Source organism: Leiobunum rupestre, chromosome 3 (genome assembly GCF_980474605.1).
Source record: "Leiobunum rupestre chromosome 3, qqLeiRupe1.1.hap1, whole genome shotgun sequence".
Classification (NCBI taxonomy): domain Eukaryota; kingdom Metazoa; phylum Arthropoda; class Arachnida; order Opiliones; family Sclerosomatidae; genus Leiobunum; species Leiobunum rupestre.
The window spans coordinates 21,648,409-21,656,572 of record NC_143386.1 but is presented as its reverse complement, the minus strand read 5'-3'; positions in this window follow the sequence as shown (position 1 = coordinate 21,656,572).

The following is an 8,164-nucleotide window of genomic DNA, read 5'->3' as shown; positions in this document are numbered from 1 at the left end:
GCATTTAGCACTGTTAAAGGTACATATTTCCAAGAGTTCGCGAGTTCCATTTAGCACTGTCAAAGGTACGGCAGTGTACACCGAGTTCACAGAGTGTCTTACCCCTCGCTCTGGGGTCCCTGGAAGATAGTTCATTATTTGCCTATTAAATTCATAAAAATATAGCATATGGAAATTCGCAATAGTTGTTTTTATAAAGGCTACGTTCAGCAGCAGTTAACATACACAGGTAACATATGAGTGGCAATTATGTCTTCCAGTTCCCAGTGTCGTACCTGGGTGTAATAACGGGGGGGGGGAGAGAAGGGACCTCAATGACATCATAATTCTAAATAAATATATATTGATAAATTAAAAATCTTATTATAAATCGTATCAGAAATAATAAAGGTGGTATATTTACGCAAAACCATTGACATTCAAACAAAAAAGGGGACTTCCTCAATTAGAGCGCTTATTTCGGGCCACTCCGGTTCGTCGACGGTATCCTTAATCATTTAATTGAAGAATTAGAAATTTACGAAAATATCCATCATAACTTTATAAAACATAAATAAACTTACGACTCGTTCTCGGTATCCCAGGTGGAGGATACCTCGTCCAAGTCCACGCTAGACGCGCTAGACACTGACCGACGGGGCACTTAGCCATTCGCTGGTTAGGGGCACTTTTCCCAAGACCATTTTCAATATATTTAAAATCAAGAGTTCAGTCATCCGTAAACCCCTTTTATACGCGTCGAGCGGTCGTGGGGAGTACTGCCCATAGTTGTAAAAAATGAAACGTCCAAACTGTATAGTGTAAATCATCCTAACGATACCAGGTAGTTTCCGTGGATTTCATGACGTAGATAGTACAAATTTAATGAAAAAATATCCCCCAACTGTTATCTTCAGTTGCGGAAGGGTGTTCTCTATACTACCTGAAGATACCCATTAGCCCTTTCATTTCGGGGACTTTATTTTACCCAATCAGAATCAGGTTGGAGATGCCAGTCAAAATTGTCCTCCCCCACGAGCATCTCCACTTTTCCCCCTCCCTACTATTTAATCTACAGGCGTGCACTTAGAAGAAAATCCAAAAGTGTCACGGCTTTTTCGATAATTATGAAAATCTCAGAATCTATGCAAATTTTGAAGGACATCGAAAGTAGTCGGGTTCACAGCGTTGGCCGATTGGTCGTGGAATGACCGGTTGGCCACAAAGAAATAATATCGACCTCGAATAAGTAATTGGAGAATACTCGTCGAAAACCGAGTACCCAAAAAACTGCATATTCGGGTATTTGTTTTTTTCTATCCTCGTTACTTCAAAGTTCAAACTTTTACAACTTAATCCCTGAATTAAAACAAAATCGATGAATTACACCTCGGGTAGTCTTCTTGGGAGTGGCGGGATTTGAAATGGGCAAAATATCAAAATTATAGGATTTTATAGGACTTTTGGGGGATTTTTCTAAAAATATAGAATGTTATAGGACATTTTTGAAAATATAGGATTTTATAGGAATTATAGGACCTCTGGGGTCCCTGAATTTTGACAATTACACTTACAACAAACACAAATAAATTGCAAAATTGAAATAAAAAAAACGATTAAAAATTAAAAAAATTCATGTTGAAACACCGTGACATTCTTCATCGAGAAACGCTTTGAGAAATTCAAGTTCTTCATTTTATTATCCGGAACACCCGCATTTGTATTGCTTGCCGGACTAATAGGTGGTATTTGGTCGTCCACATTCATATCGTCACGTGATTCGCGTTTTATCTCAGGCGTTGTTAAATTGGAATTATGATCAACCTTGTATAGAACAACTCTACACGGATTAAGTGTTTAAGAGTTTCAATCGTTCCAGTTAAACTAGGATTTTTTAATTCAACGTTAGAAACGTTTTCGGTCACGACACCACCAGCTTTCAGACGTTTCTGGAGCAGCGTGCTCGGCGCCTTTTCCTTACTTAACTGAGATTTCTCAGTGGGCTCATCAGGATCGGCATCGCTATCACTAGACTTTCTGTAGGTTTACGATTTCGGTTACCTTCAAATGAATCATGGGAATCTTCATGGCAGTCGCTAGATTCGGAAACAATTCTGTTAGATCCCTTATTTCGACCTCGTAACGATGTACGACCACTGGATTTGCTTCCTGCGAAATTTGAATGACTCTCTCTTGTGGCCAAACATTGATGGTTCTCCATATGCTTATCTAGATATCGCTGTTGAGCAAAAATCTTCTCGCACGCGTTGCATTTAAACCATTGTTTAATGTCCGGGTGTTTTGACAGAAGATGTCTTCTTAACGAGCTTTGGGCTGTATAGGAGACGTCGCATCCGGGACATTGGTGAAGTATCCTTTTCTCCTTATGGCTTTGCTCGTGACCTTTTAAACTGGCTTTGTGTTTCGTGGCAAAGTCACACGAACCGCATTTGTAACGCTTATTGGTCTCAGGCGTTAGCAAGTGCCTCTTCAAATTTCCCGAGTCTCTGAAATAGTACTTGCACTTTGGGCATTTAAACGGGTTTTCGCCGTTGCGCGTTCTTTTGTGGTAGACCAAGCTGGCTTTGTAGAGGGATTTGAAATCGCATTGCTCGCACCGGAACGTCTCCTTTCCCGCGTGTTGCGGGCGATGTTTCGTGAGTTTGTTTTTTGGCAAAAACCCCTTTCCGCAGTCGGGCCACTGGAATGGCTTGACGGCTAAATGAGTTTTCTTGTGGTGGTACAGGGTGCTTTGGGTCACGAAGGCCATCCCGCCCGTGGGGCATTCGAAGTCGCAGCTTCCCTTGTGAGTTCGCATGTGCTGGTGGTAGTGGCCCTTTGACGAAATTTGATCTTTATCTCATTTGTTAAACAACTCTTGGCCTGCTACGGCCTTATTGGTTTTTTTTCGCAAAACCATTGACATTCAAACAAAAAAGGGGACTTCCTCAATTAGAGCGCTTATTTCGGGCCACTCCGGTTCGTCGACAGTATCCTTAATCATTTAATTGAAGAATTAGAAATTTACGGAAAATATCGATCATAACTTTATAAAACATAAATAAACTTACGACTCGTTCTCGGTATCCCAGGTGGAGGATACCTCGTCCAAGTCCACGCTAGACACTGACCGACGGGGCACTTAGCCATTCACTGGTTAGGGGCACTTTTCCCAAGACCATTTTCAATATATTTAAAATCAAGAGTTGTACTTTTCAGTCATCCGTAAACCCCTTTTATACGCGTCGAGCGGTCGTGGGGAGTACATAGTTGTAAAAAATGAAACGTCCAAACTGTATAGTGTAAATCATCCTAACGATACCAGGTAGTTTCCGTGGATTTCATGACTCTTGGCCTGTTACGGCCTTATTGGTTTTTTTCTGACCTCATTATATAGGGATAAAATCGGTCGTTTTACTTGTAGGTTTCCAACTAGGCTCTTCAACTTTCTAATTAAAAAAAACTTTCTTACCACCTATCGGCCAAAATTTTTTTTGAAAAAGATGAAAAAGTTATTTGATTTTCTTCAAATTTACAATTTGAAACGTTTTCAGAGAAAAATGCCTGGGCAGAGCAAATTGGGCCAGCCTGTATAATATAGGAATTAAAATATTATTAACACTAAAACTTTTAGCATGTTGAATATTATTTTCCATTGATGTCTATAGATGTCAGCAAAGCATCTATTAAAATAGGTTTATCGCTAGTTAGAATAAAGTCTTTTTTTTTAAAAAACCTTGATATATTTTTATTTTTAAAATGTTGCTTTTATGTTATATAATTTCAAATGCAGATATTGTTTAAAGTACAAATGCATAATTTAAAGTACAAATGCATAATTTAAAGTAACAATTCTAATATTAATAATTATATTTAATTAAATAGGAAATATTTTATTTCTAACAACCTATTTTGTAACTCAAAAGGAACATGGAATTAGAACTAGTGTTCAACAAAAATAATTGTCTATTTTATGTTAAAAATAGAATGTTTCTTAAATGTTTTTATTATTAGTAAAATATTTCATGTAAGATTTACAGGTTTGGCGTTTTACGATTAGAATTAGAATTTAGAACGTTATCAAGTAATATAACCTCTATACGAGCCATTTCTTATTTTGGTAAGTTTACGTTTCACGGGTATATGAAATATCCATATGTCAAGACCAGTATATTATATTTGGTAAGTAGAATTTCATAGTACCAAAAATTATCAATAGGGGTAACCATAATCACGTTACAGCGTGGTTTTTTTCTTATGGTTCTAATGACAATAAGCGATAATATTGGCTTATCTTTGATAAGAAAAACGCTTACTTAATATTCCATTTAACTTCATTTCCGATAAGAACTTTGAAGTACAAACATCGGCCATAACCGCCGTCCTTAAACAACCATAAAAAATGATTGCCGTAGTGATAATTTTAATTACAATTTTCTTATTTGAGTTAAATTTATTGTATTTTGAAAACGTTTCTTCCACAAAACTGTAGCTTTTTCACTGTAGCTCAGAAAATGGTATAAATATTATAGTAATTTAATGTAAATTTCTATTAATTGTATTGTTTTCTCGGATATGATTGCATCACAAGCTCCCGGGAGACGTCTTCCTCTCTACATTGGGTTTTTCCACTTTAGATATTAAACTAGGTTAATTAAATGACGTCAAACAATGGGTTTATTATACTTTTAAATGTTCAAGTGTGGAAATTATATGACGTCAAACAATGAGAATCATTCCTTAGTTAAAGTTTCGATATTAATTTCAATCTCGAGTGTTTTGAAACTGTTATCTCTGAGAGACAGCCAATATAATTTGAGGGTTAGTTGTCGTTTTGATCACGTGATGGATTAATCTCGGTAAGATAGGAACTGATTATTTACCCTCGGGTCATTTCTTTCCGAGACGCTGAACTGAAAAGCACGCGTCAGCTTGGCTCCCATCCTCAACCGTTAACATGGCAAAAAGTTCAATTGGTAGGCATTTTTTTGATACAACATTAACTCTATTTCAATAGGCAAAGGCTATTTTTATTTTCAATAGCCGAGACCCATACCATATCCAAACGCAAGGCCCATGAAAGACGTATCAACATCAAAATCACGTTAGGAGGATCAGTGTACATCTCTTTCGGTTTCGACGGTTCCAAGTTACAACTTCTATTCTTCAAAAAAACGAACGAAAATATTCTAATCCTGACCTCGGAGGCTTTCATATTAGCAACGTGAATGACCCAACAACTTTTATAATCCCATGTTTTCATTACGCCTGCCGTAAGTGCCCCACAAGGAGGGAATTACAAGACCATTGCCCATTTTGAAGGCACCAAATTTAAAGTTTGCTGGAAACATAAAATAACAAAAAAATTTGTAGAATCAATGTGTTGTAGATTATAAAATAAAATTCCTGAACTTTTCATATTATGATGATACCCATAGAAATCCTATACTTTAGAATGCTTCTGTCACCAGTTCACTCTTGAAATCCTAATTGACTTTAAACGCTTAAAACTGTGGTTCGTCTGCAACATAATTTTATGATTCTACTTTATACGATTTCTATGGAATTAACCCTGTAGTCGTTTTACCTCTGGCACTTCCTACTAGAATTGAGAACTGGGGAAATGCTCGGTTGGCGAAATGCTTAGGGGTTTGCGAGTTGGAGGAATTTTCCGGTTCTTTAGTAGCTTCTGGAACGTCTTGTGCGCTCTCTCGATTACTTAGTGGTTGTACTTGTCCGCTTTCTCTTAATCTACGATCAACATCTATGAACGTGCGACGATCTGCTACCCTCACGAGGTTCTGCGCCATCTCCCCCAGACCAACGATACTTTGGGTGCATATCCACAAATTTGGGAATAAGTAAAATGTACCATACTAGTTACAAAGTCGAATGAAAATAAGATTTTTTTAAAAACCCAATTGTACTTTTACAGAATTAACTTGACTGAGCTTAACCAATACGTCAAGAGAAAACTATTCCAGTTACCAGCAGTCGACTACACTCTTGGACAACTAGCAGACGCCAAAATGTTTTCGAAGCTTGCCGCTGTCAGCGGTTACTGGCAAATAAATACCTCTTGATCCAGAATCGGCACGCCTCACCACCTTTATAACGCCGTTTGAAAGTTTTTAATTTAATCGCCTCCCATTTTGGATTAAGTTCCCCTTAAGCGCATTTTCATCAACGTTCAATTTTATCCTGAATTGATTTGAAAAGAAAGGACTATATTCGACCGCCACGATTTCGAACGTTTTTCCGTATTACCAGATATTGGTACCCCAAAAATTATAAACCCTTTTATCGGACTCGCATTATGATTAATCACTAGTTTCTGTAAAACGCGACCCAGCTTTCAAACAAACGTGCATGTACGTATGTATTCCTAAAACAAATTCTGCTCCAACCGTGCACATGTTAATAATACCTGCCAGTATAGCCAAACCATTAAACCAAGACCAAGATGTTGATAAAAATGAAGTTTATGTCCTGCCTTTAATATCGAATGGTTACGATAGAAGCGGATCTTTCTTACATAAGTTAGCTGAAATGGGAAAAAACTGACTGTAATAGTTACTCCGAGATATTCGATCTCGGAAACAAACTTGTTACTTATTGAAAGAAACGAGGACGAACTTATGTCGAATGATTTTTAAGACACCTGTTTCCGATAAGCGTGTCGTGAAGTCGGGGGCGTGTTCTTTGGGTCCAGATGGGTTGCAAATGGCCAGATATTTTTGAATTCCCCGACTGCTTAACACACTTTTAATATTTAAATTAATCGTCGTCAAAATTTAGAATGTCGGGCTTTTCCGATCGTACTTATAGTAAAATGTTCTGCTTACCGTCTGGAAGCAAGTCCCAAATTTGTAACGGTTATTATTATTATCATAATATAATATTTTTCATAAATATAAATTATCGTACCAATTAGGCTTAATAGTTCTTTACCTTTTTTATGAAGAATAATTTAGAGGATATCTTAGAATCGAAGGTGGAAACGTATCATTTAACTATACCAATTAAACTAAAATAATAGCAATAAGTAAACTCATTTAACGTTACAGCATGAATGGTTATGAGACACATTTGGTTTATCCTTTGTAAACAACAATCTGAAAATTCAAATAACAAACGCTAAAACCGTAAGTTTACGACATTTCAATCACCAGGATAAAAAATATTTGCCTGGCAACGCTGCTGAACGCTTTAACTTTTATGGGGGGGGGGGGGGTCTTTATAGGGAAATGCTATAGATCCGGAATCCGGACTGAAACAAAAGCCCTTGAGTATGCGTCTCCGGTTTGGAATCCGTATGTAAAGAAAGATGTTGCATCTTTGGAGAGAGTTCAGCGTAACTTCACCAGATTTTATCCAAACAATTCCCCACGCTCTGTTATTATAAATGAACGGGGCACCTTACACGTACACGTGTGTCAAGGGAGAAGACTCTTTCAAGGGACTTTATTCAAGGGCATATAGTTTAAAGTGGATTTAATTAATCCATTTTCACAATTTTATTCGATTTCACATAATTTAATCAAAATTCCGAAATTGATAACTTTTCCAATTTTCATAATAATAACTATCTATTTATTGTACAGCATGACCAAGAGAAAATTATAGTAGTACAGTGCTGGGCTTACCGTTGTATTTCTCTGATAAGTTGGAAATTAAATCACTGGAAATTGTTTTTAAGACTGTCTAGGAAGTTCCTAGTCCATACGACGTCAGCCAATTATATTCTCGGAGAGAGGCCTTTGCAATAAATATGCCTTATTTTAAAACATAACTCTATCCCAGTCTTCCCTTTACAGTGGAGCGACACGTTCTGTGATTATTGTTGAGTCCTCTACATCTACTTCAGTGTGGAAAATGAAAATTACCGTCGTCCAAGACGAAACTCTCGTGTTGAGAAAGTGCCGACTCCAAATCGGAATAGAAAGAGTCGATAGTGGAGGTGAAGCGTCAGAGGGAAATTGAGCATCGCGACTCCGATTCGGTCTCCCCGAGCTCTGCTACCACATTCATCATGTTCATCGCCTTGGAGATATTTGAGGCGTTGTCGGCACTGAAGCAAGATATCTGGAAATTAAGAAAATCAAATAAATATTATCGCATTGTGACTGTATGGAATTGTATATCTTACGAAAGATGGCGACAACATAAATTCGGATAAAACCGC